The sequence below is a fragment of the Crocodylus siamensis genome, chromosome 8 (genome assembly GCF_052110815.1).
Source record: "Crocodylus siamensis isolate JL-2025a chromosome 8, ASM5211081v1, whole genome shotgun sequence".
In the NCBI taxonomy this organism is placed as follows: Eukaryota; Metazoa; Chordata; order Crocodylia; family Crocodylidae; genus Crocodylus; species Crocodylus siamensis.
This window is the reverse complement of record NC_143402.1, coordinates 70227635-70250197: the sequence shown is the minus strand read 5'-3', so window position 1 is coordinate 70250197 and position 22563 is coordinate 70227635. Positions and strand designations below refer to the sequence as shown.

Below are 22563 nucleotides of genomic sequence, written 5' to 3'. Positions count from 1 at the left end.
GATTTTGCTTTATCTTCTCCTGGATAGCCTTCGATACTCCATGTTTATCTTTCTTGAGAAGCTTTCTGATATCTTTTCACAGTTTCTAATAAACTAGCACAACTAATTAGACATTGTTCCAAAAATTAATTATCTGCTAGGCAAATAAAGCATGCCTCTTACTAGAATAAAGAGTTTAACTATTTTTCCTGGATGCACCAGATAGTGATGTCAGCTAAAATGTACTGGGTTCAAATAGACTTTGGGGGTGTCTACATGAGACAAGTTAATGTGCATTAGCCTAACTTAATGCACATTATGGGAATGCGTCTACACATGTGTTCCCTTAATGTACATTAAAATGGTGAAATTAGGTTAATCACCTAAATTTGAGACCTGCAAATGCAGCTCTCAGATTTAGGAGCAATTAGTTAAAACGCATTAACACATGTGTAGACTCAACCTGGCACTAACTTTAGTGCCAAGTCTGACCAGCCACTAGGGGCATATGACAGAGTTGCCAAAAATTGCTTAATGAGCATTAGCTGAATGTGCATTAAGTTTAGTTGCACTTAAATGCATGTGTAGATGCATCATTTGGTAAGAGTGGGATTTATTCCAGAGGAGAAATTGTGGCAATTCTATGGATCAAAGGAGACTTTTTCCTAGGTGTAGTCTGGTGCACAGGATCCAGCTGGTATGAATTGGCAAGGCTTCAACCAGGCCAGAGACAGCAGGCCCCTATTATAAACTATAGAACTAAAACTTCATTCACAAGAGCAGTTTCTTATGCACACAAGGAAAACCACTGAAGGGTCTGAAGATCCAGGGGGGCACCACCGAGTGTATCTGGACCAACTTTCGGAGTGAGAACTACTTTCACAATCAAAAGGTACACAGTTAGCCCCCAAATCAGATCACAGAATCAGAAGAATGAAAAAAGTTTCCATGGATCAAAAACCATAAATGAGCCCCAGAGCTGCCTCAGATACACCTTGGAGCTTGCTGAGAGCAAGAGCTCCGGCACAGGAGAGGACAGGATTTTGTGATACATTGGCAAAAGTGCAGCAGGATCACCTCTATCAGCAGATATACTCCCTACACAATGGGAATCCTCAGACACAGGTCTCTAGCCCCTTTAAATTGGCTATGCATTAACGAACACTTATATGGCACAAAGAGGACTCTGTTACCGGGCAAATCCAGCCCTCTGGTATGAAAAATGTGAGTCATCAAAACACAACGGCAAAAAAACATTATACATACTGAAGACACTAAAAATTAAGCTTGCCAATTCCGAAATGTTTCACAGATGTTGCATTAGTCTATGCGCCTTGGCAAAAATTCTCAGAGAATAGATCTAACAGGTGTTGGAAATGTGGTATGTACTAGAGTATATTCTGACAAGTGCTTGGGGAATTAGAGTAAGAAAAATGAGGTTTGGGGAGACGTATGTCATACCTTATTAGTTTTATTAAGGTGGACATACAAACAGACCCAATAGTTGAGTTCCTGAGGCAAGTATTGCATCCATTTTTTGGGAAGGTGAAAATTAAAATTAAAACATGCTGAGGTGTTCATGAATGGTTTGTTCTATTCAGATTCCTACCTCTGACTAATCACCGTGGTATCTTGAGCATCTAGTAGCTGGAAGATAGCAAAGATGTCCTCAAAATTCAAATGTCTGAACTTGCTCTTAATTCCTGAAGACCTGGTTTTTCTCAAGTTTGGTATTATTTGGGTCCAAGGAGTGACAGTATTTAAGCCCCACTTTAGCAAAGCACCTAAATGTAACTTTAAGTCTAATTAAAGCCAATGAAACCTAAGAAAACTTAAAACACAAGCTTAAGTCATTTGTTGAATGGGGACAGGGTTATTCATATACTGAAAGTAAAATACTTACATAACTGTTGTAATGAATCAAAGTCTACCTGCATAATAAATTATATTCAACAGTCAGGTTTTCTTTATGTATTAGTCCTAATGGATGCTCATAAGTTGTATCACTGGTTGTATGTATTCCTAATTCAACATAAGTAGAAAACATGGATCCAACCATGCAACATAAATTCAGAGAATCATTAAATCATAGAAAGTGAGGGTTGGAAGGGACCTCAGGAGATCACCTGATCCAACCTCCTGCTCAAAGCAGGATCATCCCCAACTAGATCACCCCAGCCAAAGCTTTGTCTACCCTTGTTTTGAAAACCTCCAAGGATGGAGCTTCCACCACCTCTCTGGGTAACCTGTTCCAGTGTTTTACTACCCTCCTAGTGAGAAAATTCCTCCTAATATCTAACCTAGACTTCCCTTGCTGCAACTAGAGACTGTTGCTCCTTGTTCTGTCATCTGCCACCACTGAGAAAAGTCCAGCTCCATCCTCTTTGGAACCCACTTCCAGATTGTTGAAGGCTGCTATTAAGTCCCCTCTCAGTCTCCTCTTCTCTAGACTAAATAAGACCACTTCCCTCAGCCTCTCCTCATAAGTCATGCCCCCCAGCCCCTGAACCACTTTTGTTGCCTTCTGCTGAACTGTCTCCAATTTATCCACACCCTTTCTGTAGTGGGAGGGGCAAAACTGAACACAGGACTCCAGATGTGGCCTCACTAGTGCTGATTAGAAGGGAATAATCACTTCCATTGACCTACTGGCAACACTCCTACCAATGCAGCCCAGTATGCCATTAGTCTTCTTTACAACAAGGGCACACTGCTGGCTCATATTCAGCTTCTTGTCCACTGTAACCTCCAGGTCCTTTTCTGCAGAGCTGTTGCCCAGCCAGTCAGCCCCCAGCCTGTAGTGGTGCATGAGAGTGTTCTGTCCTAAGTGCAGGACTTTGTCCTTGTTGTACCTCATGAGGTTCCTTTTGGCCCAATCCTCTAATTTGTCTAGGTCCTAGCCCTCCCCTCCTCTAGCTTGGTGCCATCTGCAAAACTGAGGGTGCACTCTATGCAATCTTCCAGGTCGTTGATGAAGACATTGAATAAAACCAGCCGCAGGACTGACCCTTGGGAACTCCACTGAATACCAGCTGCCACCCAGACATCAAACCATTGATTGCTACTCTTTGAGCCTGGTGTTCAGTTTTCTATCCACCTTAGCGTCCATTCACCCTTGGGACTAATTCCATTGACCTGAGTAGATCTGACATTCCAACTCCCAAAGATTCAAACTGGGTTTCATGCCACAGGGAGAACTTCATCCCTATGCAATGGGTCAGTAAAAGTCTCGAGCATCACTTAAATTCAGCGTAAGAAAAGTTTCTCCCCAAAGGAAGCTGGCTCGGGGAAGCTAGCTGATTGTATCGTGTATAGCAAATGAACTGAGAAGCAGACAATGTTTGCTAATGACTTTTAATTTTCCACAAAACAAATCCAACCCTTTTTGTTTTTGAGATCAACACTTCCCTGTAATTCCCTGCCTAACCAGGCATAAGTATTTGTAATTGTTATAAGGAACAGGCAGTCGGATGTGACCTACCTGTGCCTGGAAGGCCCATCCGGTCAGCATGGTTCAGCTTCCACAGCCAATGGCACACAAGCAAGTGATGCACATCCAGCTGTCTCTGACTTCCCAGCAGAGATGGCCAAAAACCCTTTTACAGTTGGGTCAGCTGGGAGCAGCATCAGCCTCAGTCTGGAGGTTATGCCCCTGGAGTTGTAGAAAGAAAACTTAGCTACTCTGCCACCACATTGCATTTTCATAGGAAACACACTGTTTTACATTAATTCTGATAATTTCATGAGGATCTCTTTTTTTAATTAACGGTGTCTGTGCCTGTTGATTACTTCTGTTTTCTGTAATCCACAGATCCTTAAGCCTCCTTCATTAAATTACTTAATTAGTACAAAATGCAGAGAGAAGTATTGCTCCTTAAACATCATTCTTGATAAGGGCATATTGAGTTTTCCCTGACAGAGCAATATGAATGATGTGTTTACCTGTCATGGATGAAAAGGATTATTTTTACCCATGTGTAAGCTAGATAATAGCTGATAACAAAGTAGAATTTTTTTTTTCACAAATGGAACTGCAATACATAAGTGGTAAGATCAGTGAAGTCGTTCTATCCTGTCTTTTGCAGAAGGGAAATTTCAGCCTTCATACCACCTTCAAATACGGCACCGTGTTCCTTTTATCAATTCATAATTCAAAGATGACATCTTTTAGTCTCTTGAGACTTTCATTATGACAATAGACATTAGTTAGCAAGGTCTACGTGCGCGTGATTACAAAAGTTGAGCTGGGCTTAGCCATAACTTGCAAAATCTCATTAATGATTGCTTCATATTTCAACTGGGATAAAATAGCAGCTCTAAATGTGTAAACCTATTTCCACTGGAAGGTGGAATCTATTGCCATCTGTACTTACAGTACATGACAAAGGAATGCCTTGGGGGTGAGTCTGTTCAAATGCAGATAAGGTGGCCTGAAATGAATCACTGTCCTTTGGATGTGACTAGCTTGTTAATAAAAGGTCAGAGATCACAGCATCATTCTATCTCTCCACAAAGGAGGAAGCAGTGGTTTGATTTTCTCCCTTTCTCTTTTTTTCCTCCAAAAGCACTGAACTCCTGAGTAGCTACGCTTGTTCTTCTTGTATCTCATTTGGACACTGCATTAGCTTTTTGGTTTTTAAAACACCACAATCACCTAATACATTTTTAACAAGGCAGGATTGCTGAAGACTGGCACTGCATAAAGTTCGGCTCTTTCAGCAGCATGCATTTCAATTTGTCTTTTCTTGTTAAGAAAATGCATTCCTCATTTCGCTCCGTAACGTGAAACCCCCCTTTTCAAATTAAGCTCATACCAAAAGCTGCCTTGGAGGGCATTTCTTATCAGGGATTATCCTGCAGGCTTGTCGCTAATGGGAGGGACGTTGCTCCTAACTGCATTTTCTGAATGAACATACAATAATGAAAATTCCTCTCTCTAACTTCCCAGCGTGTATGTGGTGAGGTTATGTTTCCATTTAAAACTCATTGAGCCTCAGGTCCTGATTCAGCAGACAACGTGAGCGCTTAGTGAAGGTGTCTTGGCGTGGCAGTGACTGAGGCTAAATGCACTGGAAATATGGGACAGAATTAGGTAAAGTTGTTTCCAAAAAAGGCTATTTTGGCCTGGAAGTCTGGTCCTCAGACGTGGTTGTAATCTGGAGTATTTCACTTAGTGAACTCCAGAATTTGAAACCCTAAGGTAGGGTCCTCTGACAACAGGATGCAAATTGATGGGACGGGGACAGTCATGCGTGAGGTCGGTTTGGCCCGATTCTGCATTTTGCACAGGTGAAGCAACAGCATCGCTCCACATCGGAGGCAGAAGTCCTGGAAGGCATACTCATGTCCCTCCCCATCAATCCTACCCAGCAAAGGGACAATTTGTTAGCTCACTTTTCTTAAATACAAGAAAATATAATCAGCTCTCAGGAAACATCCTTGTTGTTGTTGTATTTCATGGGCATTTCACAAACGGGGCAATAAGCGATAAGTCTGCAAAAGCCAGTCCAATAAATGTAAGACCCTCTGTGAGAAACCCTGTTGTTTGACTATTAAGAGGAGAGAAAGAAAGAGAGGTTTCGAGCTGGTGAGGCCTTGAGTAAAGCAGCTGGTTGGTGTTTAGTGGATTTTATCAGCAGTGGCGGATTGGCTTTCATTAAGCCATAGAGAGGCAGCAGGAGCAATTTACCCGAGCACACCATTACTCGCTCCCCTAGAGTAGGCCTGTATCATTTGTGACTTTTCCGACATTAGCTCTAGGAGTTGTGAAACACTGCACAGAGCTGGCCCTCATCTTCATTTTTGTGTGGAAATGGAACTGCCAAAAGGAAAAACTTGAAAGGTCATTTCTCCCATTTGCTTTTCAGTTGCCTCGCTGGAAACCTTTGTTACATCTCCAGCCCCTGTGACCTAAGCCAATCCTAGCAGAGCGCTTCTGATGTTTAATGTAGCTTTCTGAGACAGCCATGTACTTATTATGTCAATGGAAACTATGCTCCGTGTGGGATCTGATGCTTTTGATGTAGAAGAAGGGCTGCCGCAGGAGGCCGACTTTTTACTCCATATGGAAAAATGCACAAAGAGATCTCTTATGAAAGCAGCCTCCATTTGCCAACACCTTCACCAGATGAATTGATTGACATGGTAGCCACTTGCTCATCTCCTGGCTTGGGAGACACAAACGTGCCCCCATAACTCCCATTTCAAAATGAGGACAATTTATTTATTTATTTTTTGGGGTAGAAAATACAAAATGATCAGCCCTGGTACACTAAATATCCGCTGGCAAACCTGCCAGGAGCCAGACTTAATACTGGAACTATGAAGGTTTATTACTAGAACCGGCAATGATTAAAATGCAGAAAGTGCTTGAGGGGAAAAAAAAAAAAAGCCTGAAACTTGCTATAGTTGTATCTTTGTGCAAATTTTGAAACAAAATAATCAAAGCCTCTATAGCCTTTGAGGCAAAGCCATCTTTCAGCCTCAGCATGAGAAATGGCATTCTTATGGACAATTCGAGGGTAAGATCTCCAAAAGATACTGTAAGAGAAATGATCCAGCCATAACCCTTGTTGGCAGAAATTGGGTGTAAAATGCTGGAAATGATCAGGGAACTTAAGTATCAAGTGATGACAAAGCAGGTGAAGATAAGCACATATGTGTAAGAACAATACAAGGAAAACTTAACTTACGTCTTTGGTGCCTAGTTCTGTTCTCAGTCACTTGGATAGAGGTGAGGGTGGAGGTCAGCTCCAGAAATGTTGCAGGACAATAAGGTTTAATGTAAGCTTCTGGGATGTTTTTTAGCCTCTTAACGGATAGGTTGCTGAGCTCCCCCGCTAGGATCTGTGACTTCTCCGTAAATTGAGTCATACTGTATATAATCCAAGCAGAGCCAATATACCTCACTTACTTTGAGGGGGTCACATCTGAACAAAGTGAGTGTGAAATACAAGTATTTTATGCCCAATGTACACAGGATCTATAATTGCACAAGGAACAAGGAGGCAAAGAAACAAACCCAGTGCAATTAAAGAGGTAGGCAGAGCTAACTGTAGAAATCAGAGCTGTGAGATTCCCCAGCCCATTTCTGCTTGAATTTTTAGGATGAATTTAAAACTGGGCGATGCATTCACTGTTCTCCACACCAGGCCTGATTCCCCCTCACCCCATTCTGGCAGCTTGATGGACTCTTAAAGAGGGAGTAATTACAGTGGCACACACTTTATGGGCCCATTACTCTATCTGAGAGGTGTAAGCAGGCTTTAATGCAAGTGAGAATCAGGCCTACTTATTTTTAATACAGTGCTTTTGATATGGCTGTATTTTATCTTCAGTTCTGTATATGCATCTCGGGCCTCTCCTGTGCTTTTGTGTATTATTTCTATTGCTTGATATGGCACTCACTCTTCCTGTGTAATAGTATTGCCTTTTCAATAAAATACGAGAATGTTAGGGGTGAGGAGTAAGCTGTTAATTCAAGTCACATACTGGGTAAGTGACAGGGGAATGTGGGCCTGTGTGTTTTAAGCTGATGCCTTTTTCATCCTTTCAGATGTGTCTGTGGTTCTACACTGACTACAGGCCTGTTTCTAAGACGTTTATGCATCGCCAGCTAGCCTCCACTTACTGCAGGTGAAGATGCCATGAACACAGCTCCTGTGGCATTATATTGTTCTGAACTTATTTGTTCTGAACTTCTCTTTCTTTTTGCAGCCACATGAATATATATATGCAAGTGGGTATGTGTGCGCGCGTACACCCACACAGGTTCTCGCTTGGAGAGTCCCCTTTCATAAGCAAACACTGCAGTTTGTTCCTACAATCTATGTGAAATCTTTGGATGTTCAAGTCGTGTTATTAATCAATATTATTAGTAAGTCCTTTTCTCTACCTGTTTGTAGCTTCCTGAAGAGTGAGTAGAGATTTCAAGATTTGCTCCCTGTTTCTTTCCTTTGTGGTTAGAGTATGAATTTATTATTCTAGTAATTTGTACTGCAGTATCCCCTGGAAACCTCAGTCATGGCCCAATGTGCTAGGCACTGCACAAATAAGAGACACTGCCTTCCACAAAAAACTTCTTATTTCTCCAGCTCTTTCCCCCCACAGCCCTTTAGCTTCTTGTTTCCTTTTGCAAAATCCTCTTTCTTGCCCTGTTCTCTTGGAAATTCTCTGTATTCAACAGTTTTGCTAAACTATTTTAATGGAAAATAACTAATGCCATTTTCAACAGGATATTAGGCGTTGTGATTTGTATAAAAGACCAGGGTGAAGGATAGGTTATCTGGTGACTGTGGGCTTCTTACATCTTGCACTGTAGCACCTGGTGCTGGCCACTGTCAGAGACAGGACGGTGCAACAGAAACAGCTCAAGTCTTATTCTTTGCTTCTATATAAATGATATATGGCTCCTCCAATCCACTTGGCCAACTCCATAATCATGGGCGACTGGTGCCTCCCGAGTCTGGGGGAGCACCAGATCACCAATGGGGGGGGTCTCCCAATGGCTGATCATCAACTGGGGGTGGGGGATGGTTGGCCAATCACCGAGCCAGTGGCAAAACCAGAAGCATAATTCTGGTTTCGCAGCTGGTGTTTTCAGGCGGTGCATGGCCGATCTCAGGGGGTGCACGTGCACCTGCATGCACCCCCTATGCGTCACCAATGTCCGTAATTACCGTGTCAGTCTAGAACCCCTCGTTGGGTAGGAAAGCTTTGGTGGCCCCTAGCTATCAGTTTTCATAAGCTTTCCAAACTCGGCGCGTAATGCTAATAAAAGTTCAAGTTGCTTCACCAGAATCTTCTACTTGGCCTCTATTCATTTCTACTGACCTCTTTGTTTTTGGTCGGGGTACCAGTACTCCCATGAAACAGCAGGCTCGATAGCGCAGGTTGCTTTGTTCCAAGTGTTTTATTCTGCCAACGAAAGGAAGATAACTTCAGTGTTTAAGTAATTAAACAATGCAGATCCCTCAAGAAATGCAGTATTTGATGGGGAAATGTTTTCTGTTCTAGGACTGAAAAGGCTTTTTTACCCCAAGAAATACTATCAAACTAAGCACATCTGACATATGGAAGATTGTTACTTGAACAGGACCATCAAATACGTATTGTTTTGTAAGATGAGAATGAGACAGAACAAATAAATAACTGAATTGTACTATTCATGAAAAGGGGGAGGGGCTTTAATTGATCAACACTCAAGAATATGACAGTATACCATAATCACTTAACACATAGGAGGAGAATGCACATGATTTGATATGACAGATTTCCTTATTTCTCTGTTAACGATGGCAGTAATCCAGGAAACTTTTTAGCTGGTTCTAAATGTACATCTGAGCACCTCGACCTGTTTAATGTAATGCTTGTTTAGCATGAGCTAAGTGCTCTTTACCGTCAGTACAAATCCTCTTTATTCTGGTTTATGGGGTGATTCTTTTGGAACGTGACAACACAATGCATAGAAATATTACAGTCCAGTTTTCCCCCAACACCGTGGTAATTGCAGACACTGGCATATGGTTCTTGGCCTTATGTCCAGGAGAAAACTCCCATTGACTTCAGTGGTGCAGGATCAGACCTGAAGTGCCTTAAACCGAGGCGGATTCCAACACAACACACAACCTTCACTAATCAACAACATACTGTGGACCAGACCCACCTTTTGGTTATATTTGCAGATGCTGAAGCCAGTTGCATAGCCTAGAATATATTGGATTGGTAGGAGGGAACTACTAGGGTCAGGTGCCCTCAGTGTCCAGGTTCCACATCAGGGGCATAAGGGGAGGTGTAGCTAGTCTACTTCCCAAGTGCAGTGTTACTGCTACTGCCATATCACTCCATCAACGAGGAAGATGGGAAAATTCCTTCCCCGCTGTGAACTCCCCCTAATCTACCTTCTAAACTGCTCTATCCACGCACAGATGTGTAACTTAAACTCTTCCCTCCAATATGCACCCAAATGTACCACATATAAAACCAGATTTGGTGGCACTAGGCCTCATCATGCTATGATGCCCCACACTAGCTCTCACATGCTAGCTCCCGAACCAGAAGCAGGGCAGCTGTGCAAGCTATAATGCAGAGTGCTGGTCTCTGCACAATACCACCCTAAGGGAAGCTAGTAGGTGCAGAAGTATCAGTGCAAGTATTAGCACAGTGCTACCTTGCACCCTACATGAATCTTTACCATTTAGTTACTTGGGAGACTGCTATGAGTCACAAATTAATCCTCCTTAAAGGGACATCCCACCCTCTAACCCAGTTACTTTCAAGCTTTTCCATTTCATGCCTCCAGAAGAAAAGTTTCTGGATTTCCTATGCTCTCTAACATTAATGCAGAGTAACTGCAGCCCCTACATGAGAACTTAAGAGTTAAGGAGGGGGGCAGGGGCTGCACATATCTGTATGCTTTCATCTTGAGTTCAGCGCAGAGGACAGCATCAGGCCTGGCATGCGCATCCGGTACAGATCAGCCTGCTTACCACTCATCTGCCATGACAGTACTATTTTTAACTTCCCGTTTGGGAATAAAAGGGGCAGAGAAACTATGAGGGTGTGAAGTTCACTCCAGTCCAGGCCACCAGCAAAAAGCCTAGGAAGTTATTTTGATGGCTTTGGTCGGACTTAAATAGTATCCAGATCTTAGGCTGGCTCTCAGCAGATGGGATGGTTCTCACATTCAGCAGACTAGCAACCTAGTCTGCACACCTGAAATGATCATGCATTCCTATATTTTGTACTTGGCTAAATATGGACAACTCCCATGTACCTTTTGATTTTTCCATATATCCTTCTTTAGGACACTGACAGCTCCTCTTACTTTTGCTTCCTATTATTAGGTTTTACCCTCCTCCCGACAACTCCCTGTAGTAGTGGAAGGATACCTTGGAAATAACATTTAAAATATGAGAATGTTATTAAAGATTTAAAAGCCCATTTTAAAAGATCAATAACACTCTCCAGTCAACATAGCCAAAAAGATACACTTTTTTTTTTTCCTTCAGGTGAGGAAAGCACTCAACATCTGGCCTAATTTTTTCCAATTGATTTTAAGTCTGTCCATTTGTGAATTAAGCAAAAAGGCTAAGCAGATTTTGTATTTCTGGGCACTGTGTACCCCAGAGGGCAGAAGGCAGGATGCATTTTCCAAGTGCTGCACTTTGGATTTAGCTGCATGGCTCCTGTCATTTCAAAGGAAGGAGAAGCCACCAGGGTCTTGTATGGCTCCTGCCTTTCCCTCCTATATTTCTTTCCATATTATGACATGACTGACAGCCAGGGATGCTTGTTTTCTCTGTTTAAAACTTGCAAATTCTCCGATATAAGTTTGCAGATTCTCCAATTTAAAAATCCCAAATCCACGTTTCTCTTCATTTATACAGTGGCATTTCTTTTTATACAGAAATCAGCTGAACACAAGGTTTTATTGATATATTTACAATTTTAAAGTAATTTGGTAGCCCACCTCAGTCACTATAATAAAAGACTTTCTAAATACCTATACTTTTTGGTGTTTGATTTTGGGTTTTTTCATGGCAAATTAGAGCTCCCTCTGCCCCCTTTGCTCACCAGGACATGGGTCTGGATGCAACTGCCCCCTCCCCACCTCACTGTTTTGTGGCACTGAGCAGCCCTAATATGCCAGTGCCCTGCCCGCGTTAGTGCCTCTCACTCCTGACCCCCAGCTCTCCAGCCCTGCTGGTGCCCCTCACTCCACACCCAGCCCCAGCCCTTCACTTCCCACCCATAGCTGCCCATTCCCTGAACCTTACTTGTGCCCCTCACTGCCAACCCATAGCCCCCCGGCCCTGGCAGTGCCTCTCACTCCTCAACCCACAGCCCCCCCACCGCACCACCCTGGCCCCTCACCAGCCCTGCTGGAGGGCCCCCAGCTGCCAGGGCTACAGGGCCAGGGACCCGGGTCCACAGCCCCCTGCCCCAAGAAGTCCCCAAGCGCCAGCTGTGGGAGGCAGCTGCTGCTGCAACCAGAGCAGAGCCTGGCTCCACCGCCCCCACGGGCAGCATGGCCAAGGTGCAGGCCGTGGAGGGGTGGATGCAGATGAGCAGCTGTGGACTCAGGGCTCCCTGTCCTGCTGTCCTCCTCCCAGAGCCTCCACAGCCCAGCAGGTGGGACCCAGTGCAGGAGGGCAGGGTGGCGCTTGGTGTTTCCACCAGGAGCCCTGCACCACCATAGCAAGGCACCCCCTGCCCCCCTGGCATCAGCAGGGGTGGCAGAGCAGAGTTGTGCCCCCTGCTGTTGCCAGGCAGGCACCCCGTGCCTTGCTATGGCGGTGTGGGGCTCCTGGTAGCGGGCCCAAGCTTCCCCGCCCCACTCTGTCCTGCTGTGCCAGGTCCCATCGGCCAGGCTGTGAAAGCCCCTGGGGGGAAGGCAGCAGGGCAGGGAGCACCAAACCCATAGCCATCAGCCAGCATCCACCCCCACTCCGCACACACATCACATCCTCCCCCAGGAGTGCATGCAGCAGCAGGAAGCCAGCCCCCCCCATTGCCCCCTGGATGAACCACCCATAGCTGTTCTGCTCCCCACCCAGGCCCTACAGCCATGCATTCCCACCCCAGACCCCAAACCCCATGTACTGCCCTGGCTGGCTACAGCCCCCAGCCTCGGCTGCAGCCTCAGCCCTGCCCCAACTCACTCCCACCCTCATTATGGGGGCCTCATTTCCCCCTCTCCCCCCCCCCCACGACTTACCTGCCAGGGGCTGCAGGAACTGCTCTCCAGGATGCTTGGCTGCCATGTACCTGGAACTCTGCCAGCCTGCAAGGGCAAACCTGCCTTTTCCTGCATTTTTCTCTTTTAAAGGAGAAAATCTGCACTTTTCTCCTTAAAGTGGTAAAAAACCTGGAGTTTTTCCACATTTTGCCATGGCGAACGAAAACCCCAGATCCCTGCTGATAGTCCAGCAGATATCTCAGTTATGTCCAGAGGTCTAAAGCCACATCTGTGTATGTAGTCACAAAGCTGTTACAACTGGAGTAATCCAGTATAATCTGACTCACTCTCACCGTTCAGCTGAAACTCAATTGCACACAACTGTTGTACTTGGCCAATTATGAATATGGTTCAAGGTTCTCTCCACAAGCATCTTCGTACTGTTCCCTGTAACAAAGAAGAAAGAAGACAATGTTAATAAATGTGATTACGAAGTGAAAATATCTGACATTTATCTAAAGAGCACAAAGAATCTATTATATCTATGACAAAACCTGTAAATACTACTAAATTGACTGGAAAAACTGTACAGAATGCCTTTGATCCAGAACTTTTCATCTAAAATGAAATGTAGCAGCCTCGGCCATCACAGTTCTGCTATATGTAATGGAGCTCAGCATTGCCTAATAGCATTTGTTGTTCATTTCCTGTTTTACCTGCAGATCGAGGGATAATATGTACACACTTCAATGAAATCATAGCTATACATCTATCATCTGTGCCACATTTTTATCACCAACATACGCATTTATTTCTACTATTGCTCTCCTCTGTCTTACTACTAGCTTCAAAACACATTCAATAAAGAAAGCAAGATAACTGAAAGACGAGAGGATTATTGGAAATACTGGAATACTTAATTTAAACTGTTCAGAGATCATTTTTCTCTCTCACTCACTTTTTAACAGAATGAGGCCATTATTTCTAACACAATAGCTTATTCTTCCATGGCATCTTTCATCCAAGGCTCATAAGATACTTTAAAAACATTATTTAATACTCCAAACACTCTTGTATTATTTTATCTATTTTAAGGATGAGTAAATTGTGACGCCATGAAAATGATTTGTCTCAATTCATTAAAAAAGGCCTTGGTAAAGGCAAGAGTCTTGGCTTCCTGTCTAACCCCAGCACCATAAACCCTTCTATTTCAAACAGGAGTTTTCTCCATTATTCAGAAAGTGGGCCTGGATTATAGCTAATTTCTCATCCTTTGCCTGTAATATAATGTCATATTATTTGGGATTTTTTTAATAAACATAATTAATAATTACCACTTTATGATTTTGAGCCTTACATTTTATCAGGTACATTGATGCATTGAAAACACTATCCTGTTTGGGTAAGAAGTGTAGCCTGGGGAACTGTAATTCAGTGAAACAGGAGTACTCTGATTCTTTGAAGGACCCAGTGGCCACGTCTACATGGGTGCTTAACTGCAGAGTTGACTAATTAGCTGCGGAATAAAAAGTAACTGTCTACACATACAGCACTATCAGATCTCAGTCAGCTAATTAACACTGCTGTGATTCCCTGACGGTACTATTTTATGGCAGGGTAACTGACTGCAATTAAAAGCCCATGTAGACACTGACCCCAGGCATAAATTACACACAATCAGCCTAGCCCAGCCAACAGGGGGCCGGACTCCTTCCTGCCATCTAGTCACACGGCTCCACACTTTCAGCACCCTTGTGCCCCAGTCAGCCCCTCTGCTGCCCAACACCATGAACTGGATCCCAGGGCTAACCACCCTCTCCCCCCAGCCATGACAGAAACTACTCCGCCCCAGCTCAAATTGCTGCTGACGCAGCGCATGTGTAGATCCTGCACCCAGGACTAGTTTCCTCTGGCTGAAACTGCTCCAGAATTTATTGCTTCAGATTAATTGCACATAAAGATGCACTCGCTGTAGAACAGATTCACTCTTGTTCAGTTGTTCCTCTCTCCATTAATATTAAAATAGAACATTGTCCCTGATCCTGAAAGGTCCTCGAGGCTCAAATACCTGTTAATCAATGGAAGGACTCAAAGGAAGATCAGAATTCCCACTCCCCTATTTGCCTCCTTACTACATAAGAATAAAAGCCTATACTAGAACCTGGCTTGCTAGAAATGGTCGTGCTTAAACATAACGGTAGGGAACAAGTTCTGAGCCCCATGTGGAGGGCATCAACAACATATTTGTGTGTTGAAGCCATTGATTTAGGAATGATTTGGCCAATACTGACTAAAGATCCCCAGAGGATTATGGAATTTCTCTTTATTTTTCTTTTCATTGGGGATGGATGGCTAGAATAGTTCACAGAGGTTTTGAAGACACAGTTCAAATTTATGTCTGCAATTAATTTCTGTATTTCAGTAAAGGGCATTATACCTTGTCTTCCTACCATTTTAAATAATAAATTAATCTAATGCATTGTAACCATAGCCTGGAAAGTAGAGAGGCAAAGGGATAGGCTAACCCTGTTCACAAATCTTCCAATGTCTTTTCCAAGCTTAATAATTAACATATATTGATAAGAGCCATTTAAAGAACTGAAACAAAGCTTTTATGTAGCTCCTAATACAGCTATGAGGATTCCCCAACCCAAAATAGCAGCCATCATATAGCTTTGGGGCATTATACATTCCTGTATTTTTTTTCCAGGACACTGCAAATATTCAAATGATGGTTGCAAAAATCGAGTCTTCAAAAGGTATATTCCTCACCGCCCTAGATCTTTTAGATGGTTGTGGAGTCAAATCCCTATTACTTGAGTTGGTGCAAGAATTCAGAGGAAACTCAAGAGTTCTTACTTGGTATTAGTTTCTTATATTCTGGGAAAGACACTTACCAGCGACAGCCATGCTTACACCGAACTGTAGTAAACTGAGCTCTGATCCCAATGTTAAGGATATAAATCAAAGTCTTCCTCAATATACTTTGTGTGAGGCAAATATTGCAGCATACTGAAAAGCCTTTTTCTATGCAGTACCCTTGGCCTAACCCCTAACAATTCTGCTAAAGAAATTGGTAACTATTTACCATGCTGAAAAATATCTGAATAGTAGGGCTGTGAGAAGTTTTGGGTGCTGATTAGATTCGGAAGAGATTTTGGCCTGATTCGGCGGCCAAATCTCTGAATTCAAATAGAATCAGGAGACCAATTAAAATGTCTAAATCAATTCAAAGCTCCCCAAATTGATTCAGAAATGATTCAGAGAGCTTCGGTGATTCGGGCAGTCCCTGCTGGCTGCAGCAGGGAGCGGGACCCGGACTCCGTGCTGGTAAGTACGGAGCGGGGGGAGCAGGGCAGGAGACCATGGAGGGACCCTTGCTAGGTCCCATCCCCTGCCTGATCCCCCAGCCCCACTGACCCCTGCCCACTCTCCCACCCCACCATGGCTGCCCCGCCTGGCCCCAGCTCCTGGTCGCTTTAAAAAGAGGCCCTACTCACTGGGTGTTGCCAGGCAGGAGGGCAATCCCCACTGCCCCCACTGCCCCAATGCCATGTGGGAGGCTCTGCCATGAGCCCTGTGACCCCCACCTGCTCTCCCAGCCCCAACATGGCTGCCCCACCCGCCCCACCTCCCGGCCCTTTAAAAAAAAACAAAACAAAAACCCAGTCTCACCAGCTGCTGCAGTGGCCTTGGGGCTTCTGGGGGCCTGTGACAAAGCCCTCCCCCCCGCAGCAAAACACAGTGAGGGGCAACAGGAATTGCCTCCTTCCCCCTGCCTGGCAGAAGCCAGTGTATCCAAGGTTTTTTGTTTATTTATCTTAAAGGGCTGGTACCTGGGGCGGGGGTGGGGGGGGATCATGACAGAGCCCCCCACATGGCATGGGGCAGTGGCGTCAGCACAGATCACCCCCTGCTTGGCAGGAGCTGGTGAGTGAGGGCTTTTTTTTTTCTCCCCCTTTTTCTAAAGAGCCAGAAGCTGGGGCTGGCAGGGGCTGGGAGAGGGGGCGAAGGATGGGGCCTGCATGATTTCAAGATTCAGCAGCAGCAGCCGCCAAAATCAATTCAGGACAGTGATTTGAATCAACAAAACAAGTCGCTGTCCCCCAAATCCAAAGCAAATACTAGCTGCTTCAACACAGCTCTTGTCCTCTCACATGCCTTTAGGTGGGAAGGTCCATAGTTGTGGTCCTGCACAATATTTGCCACTATGAAACATTATCTCCAAAGTTCTAATGAATATCGAAACTGAAAAAAAAACAAAAAACAAAAAACCAGAAGCTTCAGGGTAAAATGGAACATAAAAGGTAAGGCTCATAAATATAGGAGCAGAGCAAATACCTTTACCCGCCTCTGTTTCACTGTGAGTTTTCTTTTCCAAAGTTTTGCTTTCATGACTCTGCTAACCACTTTTCCCTTCTCTTAGAATTCGCTTTTCCTTGCATGCACCTTCCCACACAGCAATTTAGCCATTAAGTCATTACATTTTACAGAGAGATTATCAATAACCTGAAAAATGTAGCATCGGTGGTATATTTATACCATAGGACTAGTAGAAAAGTCAGACTTCAAGGTTTTGCAGCCTTGCCTCAGTTTTTCAGGTCCTGGCAGTTTCTCATCCTAATCAGCCCTGTGACTAACAGTAAGTTGAAAGAATGCATAATATGAATATACTGTATGGTTTTATATGCACATATCCTAATAGTATACCCTCCATGAAGCATATTCAGGCAGCAATCAAGGGAAGCACAATGGACACAAAAACAAATTTTAGAAAATAATAACTATTTTGCTTTAACTCTAGTCAAATCAGATTCAATCTGGCCACATTTTTAAGGCATGTGAAAAGGTTTATTTAAGACAGATAATGCAAAAAATTACTACACAGCCTCCACTTTTGTGTACCTATTTTGCTATACCCAAGGCTCTTCTTCTGATGTGCAAACAAGACAGAATAATAGTACAGTAAAATTGCGCCTAACAAACATTGATGTAGTTACTTGAATCCTTGGCCTTCAAGTGCATTACAAACTGGTTAAGTATTCTCATCATTTTACAACTGAAGAAACTAAGGCACAAATTAGTTAAGTGACTTTTCTAATGCACAGAATGAGTCAGGGCAGAGTGGGAAATATGAGTCAGGTCTTCAATTGCCAGGGCCAGTTCTACTAGTTCAAGTGCATGCATAAAAATGAACAACCAGGCTGTGTACCTTGCCCAATGGGTATTCAGACAAAGAGTTGATCCCATTTTCTTAAGGTCTGGAAGTTGCAGCAGGAAGTTGGCAGATTGGGTTATAGCACAAGACTTATTTATGGAACTCTGGAGTCAGATTGTAGATCAAAAATGGAAATAAGGTTTGTTCTTACATAGTGTGTATTGGATACTAACCACGACAGTCTCTTCTCAACATAGAAAAATTGAGAGTGGCAGAGCAAACCTTCAGCAGAGTCATCTCCCATGTATAATTTGACAATATCCATTTTTTTTTTGCCAACAAAGAAATCTAAGATACATTGGATCACTGAGCCTATAAGCAAGAAGCAGGTCCTTCCTTGTGTGGCATTTTTGTGCACCCAAAATTCACTGTTATTCAAGAACTGTATATTGAACAGCTGACAGTCATGGTGTAGCAAGAAAGACTTGCTCCACCTTGCTAAAGTTCATTTTAAAGAGTTCAGCTATGAAAATGGGCCACCAGTTCTTCTTTTTCATGGAATAATCTACATGGAGGCTGCCTTAGTTTACTCAGGAATTGCATCTGCTAAGTATTTAATGCCGAGTACAGATTGAAGAGAGGTCTGCTGAACCAGAAGGAAGGATTTGAATGCATGAATGTTATTTAAAAAAATATGTGCTTCCATTATGGGTAGTAAATCCTCTACTGGCTACTTTTCTTTCTTCCAAACAGGCAAAATGTAGTCATGTTTTAGTGCTGCTAACGCACAGAGCTTGACTAAGAACAAGCTATTCCTCCCCTGTTTGTCTATCATACTGATATTTTTCCTGCTGCAGCTCAGTTCAATTGTTACAAAAAGCCTTCCCCTGAATATTATGATTCCAAAGCAATAATGTACAACTGCAATCTTAAATAACCAAAACTCCACTCAACATGCTGCTAGATCCCCGGAGAGAATTAGCTGGCGAGACTATGTAATAAGTTTTTGCACATGGGAAAATGACTAAGCAAGGAGGTGCAATCTCGGCTTCTTGGGCAGGTCCATTTTGTTTTATGTGTCTGAGCTGCTGAGTTTATCATGGGACAGCAGCATGCCGAGAGAATTTCCAAAAGGCCCCGACTGCTTGATGGCTGTATGTCATCATAAGTTATCTTTTTACTACCTCTCAAGATTCAAGGTGGGGGATTCTCCTTTATTGATAAAGAGGCTCTCCACAGAGACTAAGGCCCTAAACGGATAATTATCAGATGATTTTCAAGTAGTGCAGGGTCGGATATTTCAGAGAGCGCTATCACCATATAACTGTGTGCTGTGTCAGCTTCTTGAGCACCTTGAGAACAATATTCCTGTTAGTTTTACAGTGCATTAGGTCTCTTTTTAGAATAAATTTGGTTTATGCAAGCGGGATTGATTGCATCCAAATGAAAGAGTAAACACAATGCGGGAGCTGCGAGGAGATAAAGAGAAGTGTTGGAGGAAGAATTTGAATTTTTAAACTAGTGGAGATGAGGTGACAAAACAAAAGATGTCATACATAACCCAGGGAAAAGTGGCTGTAATAAATAAGTGGGATAGTACAGCACAAAATAATATTCAGCAGTAAAGCATGATGGCTTTAAAAGGGGAGAGATGCAGAAGGAAGTAAGGACCTGATTTAGCATCACTGGTCAGAATAGTAAGTAAGCATGAATTTAAATTCCACTGAAATCAATGGGCCTTGAGCACCGACTTAAACATGTATTTGAGCTCTGTTCTGAACAGGCTGAGTATAGTATGCACATGATTAAGTGTCTTTCTGAATTGAAGATGGAGATGAGCTCAGGAAGAAAGAGCAAATCCTAGACAATGACAAGATGGTCACTCAGCAGAAATTCCTAATAGGTCTATAGTGCATACTAGAGAATATGGGGGTCGGGGGGGAATGGAGATGCCCCAAGTATATGTTAGGATGGAATATTACAGTGATGCTGGCTTGAAGGAAATGTGATGACAAATGAAATTCACTGGGAGTACTTATTGAGCAATGCAACTGTTTAGAAGGAGATAGTAATAATGCATAAACTAGACAGAACAAGTACTCTAGGGTAAGAAAGAGTCTGAGAGTTCAGGCCTGAGACAGGATACCCAGAAGTGAGGCAAAGTTGTTTTCCCTGTAGCAGTGTTAGACCCCTGCCAGACATGCAAATAAACGCACGATGGGATCCAATGCACAATCCACACACTCGTGCTTCCTGCCATGCGACACGTGCATGGGAGAAGGCGTGATTGGTGGAATCAGGCATTAGATCCCATCACACCTTATTGCTGGGGAGCCCTGGAGCATGATCCTGGGCTCCCCCGGCACGAGCAAGCAGCAAGCTCCTGTAGCTGGCAGCCCTCGCAACTGATGAGCCTCCCAGCTACACTGGTCCACCATGCGCTCCCATGGCTGGAAGCCCCATCCGCCGATGGGGCTCCCAGGAACAGGGGCAGAACATGGACTGAAAGGGGCCTCTTACATTAAGTCCAGTCTCCCACATTTGCAAGCAGCCACTTACCCAAGGACATTAATTGCAGCTCCCCTGCTGCCAAGTTGCCAGACCCATGGGGAGACCTGAGGGCCAGAAGATGTGCTAGAACATGCTAGCACAAGATGGCACCAGAGCATGGGGTCACTTCACGGCAAGATCTGGCCCATGGATTCGCCCTATGTCCATCATCCCACTCATGGGGCCGGAAGATTGAACCCCATTGATTTCATATAAGTTCAGAGGATCCATACTACAGAAGAAGGCAAAAGCCCCTGCAGTCCTTGCCAGTTGAGTTAAAGGAAAAATTCTTTCCTGACCTCAAATTTAGTAATTGGTATGGCCTGGATCTCAAGAAAGCTTGGAATTAAGAACACACAATTTTTCTTAGCAAAGATATCCTCAAAGTGTGCCAGAGGTGTGAACATCAAAATAGTCAAGAAACATGGTTTTGCAATAGTTCACATGGTTCACTGTTGTGAACTTATAAAAAAATAGTCTGTAACAACTTCCTGTAACTTGGTTGTATAAAGCACAAAGTCTACTACTGTTAATCAATAGTATAAAGCACAAAGTCTACTACTGTTAATCAATACAGCTGCAATATATGATGAAATGATTAGGCATGCTGTTTGTACTATACACAAATTAACTGACATATTAGACTGATGCTGCCATGATTCCTTTAAAGGCTGAACTGGAAATAAAGTAAAATACATAGCAAATAGAATTAAATCTAATTCAATAATGTTGTACTAGCCTCAGTCCATTTCTCCCCAATCAAACTGTAATAGGTTTTGTAATACTAATCATTAATGACTTGCAATCTGTAGAATAGATTTTAAACAATGGAGTCAGGCTACTCAGTAGTCTCAATTTTCCAATGATTTTTTTTAATTTATTGTAATTACAGATTAATATATGATGAAGATTTCTTCCCCAAAACTGAATGCATTGAATCCTGGCAATGTACAGTTCCTGCTTTGCAATCCTGCAATCCTTGTTAAGGCAAAAATCCCAATCAGAAATTAGAAGAACTGCAAATGGAGTTGATTGGGGTTATTCAGCAGGGAAAACAAGCGGGCCAGATTTGCAACTCCACTGACGCTCCTTGAAGCCATAAGGGATTTACACTAATGTGACGTCAGCAGAATGTGTCCCCATCTCTGTAGGTTTGCATTACTAAGTATTTGGGATACAAGGCTGAAAGTTCAGGGTACCTCATGTTTGTCTGCAACATCCATTTATATTGAAAGTGCTTTTTAGCAGGGATTACAGAAGTGTCCGTTACACAGTATTTTCATACTTCTGATAGCAAATGTAATTTTGGGTTGAAAAATATTCCTTTGTCCATTTTTCTTATAATAAAAGAAGAAAACTGCAGATCTCTCTTAATTGAGTAAGAGTTTGTGGTCTCAGAGAGGGTACCCTAAGACAAGGAAGAATACCCCAAGACCATGTGGCCTAATGGATAAGGCGTCTGACTTCGGATCAGAAGACTGAGGGTTCAAGTCCCTTCATGGTTGGGTCATTTTTCAAGCCTGAAAAAATGGCAGCCTCATAATGAGCACCCCAGAGTACAATAGGAAGCTTTGTCTGACAGGTTATTCCACAGCTCACCCAATAGGATCTCATAGGGATCATGGAGACCTAGTGGGACTCCACCTATGACTGAGGGGAATACACCTTGTATAGGAGGGATCATGTTGGGAAGAAGGCTGATGCAGTTGCTCTCTATGTGAGGGAACGTTGCACCTCCTTAGAAGAGAAGATTGGAAACAAAGAAGGGTGACTTGAGACCATCTGGGTCAAGATATGGGGAGAGCACTGGGAAGGGGATTTGGCTGTAGGACTTTTGGATAGACATCTGACTCCAGCTGTCTATGTATGCATCTAAGGCAGTGATTCTCAACCAGGGTGCCACTGCCTAGATATCTTTCCTTGGGTGCCACAGGGTGCTACACCATGTTATCACTGTTAGCTGTGCAAACATGATTCACATCATAAACCCAGATTTTCAAATAGGGATCTGTAGTGTGAAGAAGATTTTGCCCTGCTGTCATCTGAGTTCTTTGCAATGGAAGAATTAAGCTAGTATTCTTCTGTAGTCAAAAAACAAAAGGAAAGTAAGAACTGGCATTTTCCAAGGAGTGCCTCGAACCAAACTAGGGGTGCCTTAAAGCTAAAAAAGGTTGAGAACCACTCGTATAAAGACTTG

The 22563-nt window shown here is 43.4% G+C and overlaps 1 non-coding gene across 1 annotated transcript; it reads left to right on the top strand.

Moving 5' to 3' along the window:
- The first annotated feature begins 21798 nt into the window (after positions 1-21798).
- TRNAR-UCG (transfer RNA arginine (anticodon UCG)) lies at positions 21799-21871 on the top strand. Its single transcript has one exon. It is a non-coding gene; the product is annotated as a tRNA-Arg (tRNA).
- Positions 21872-22563: the final 692 nt, after the last annotated feature.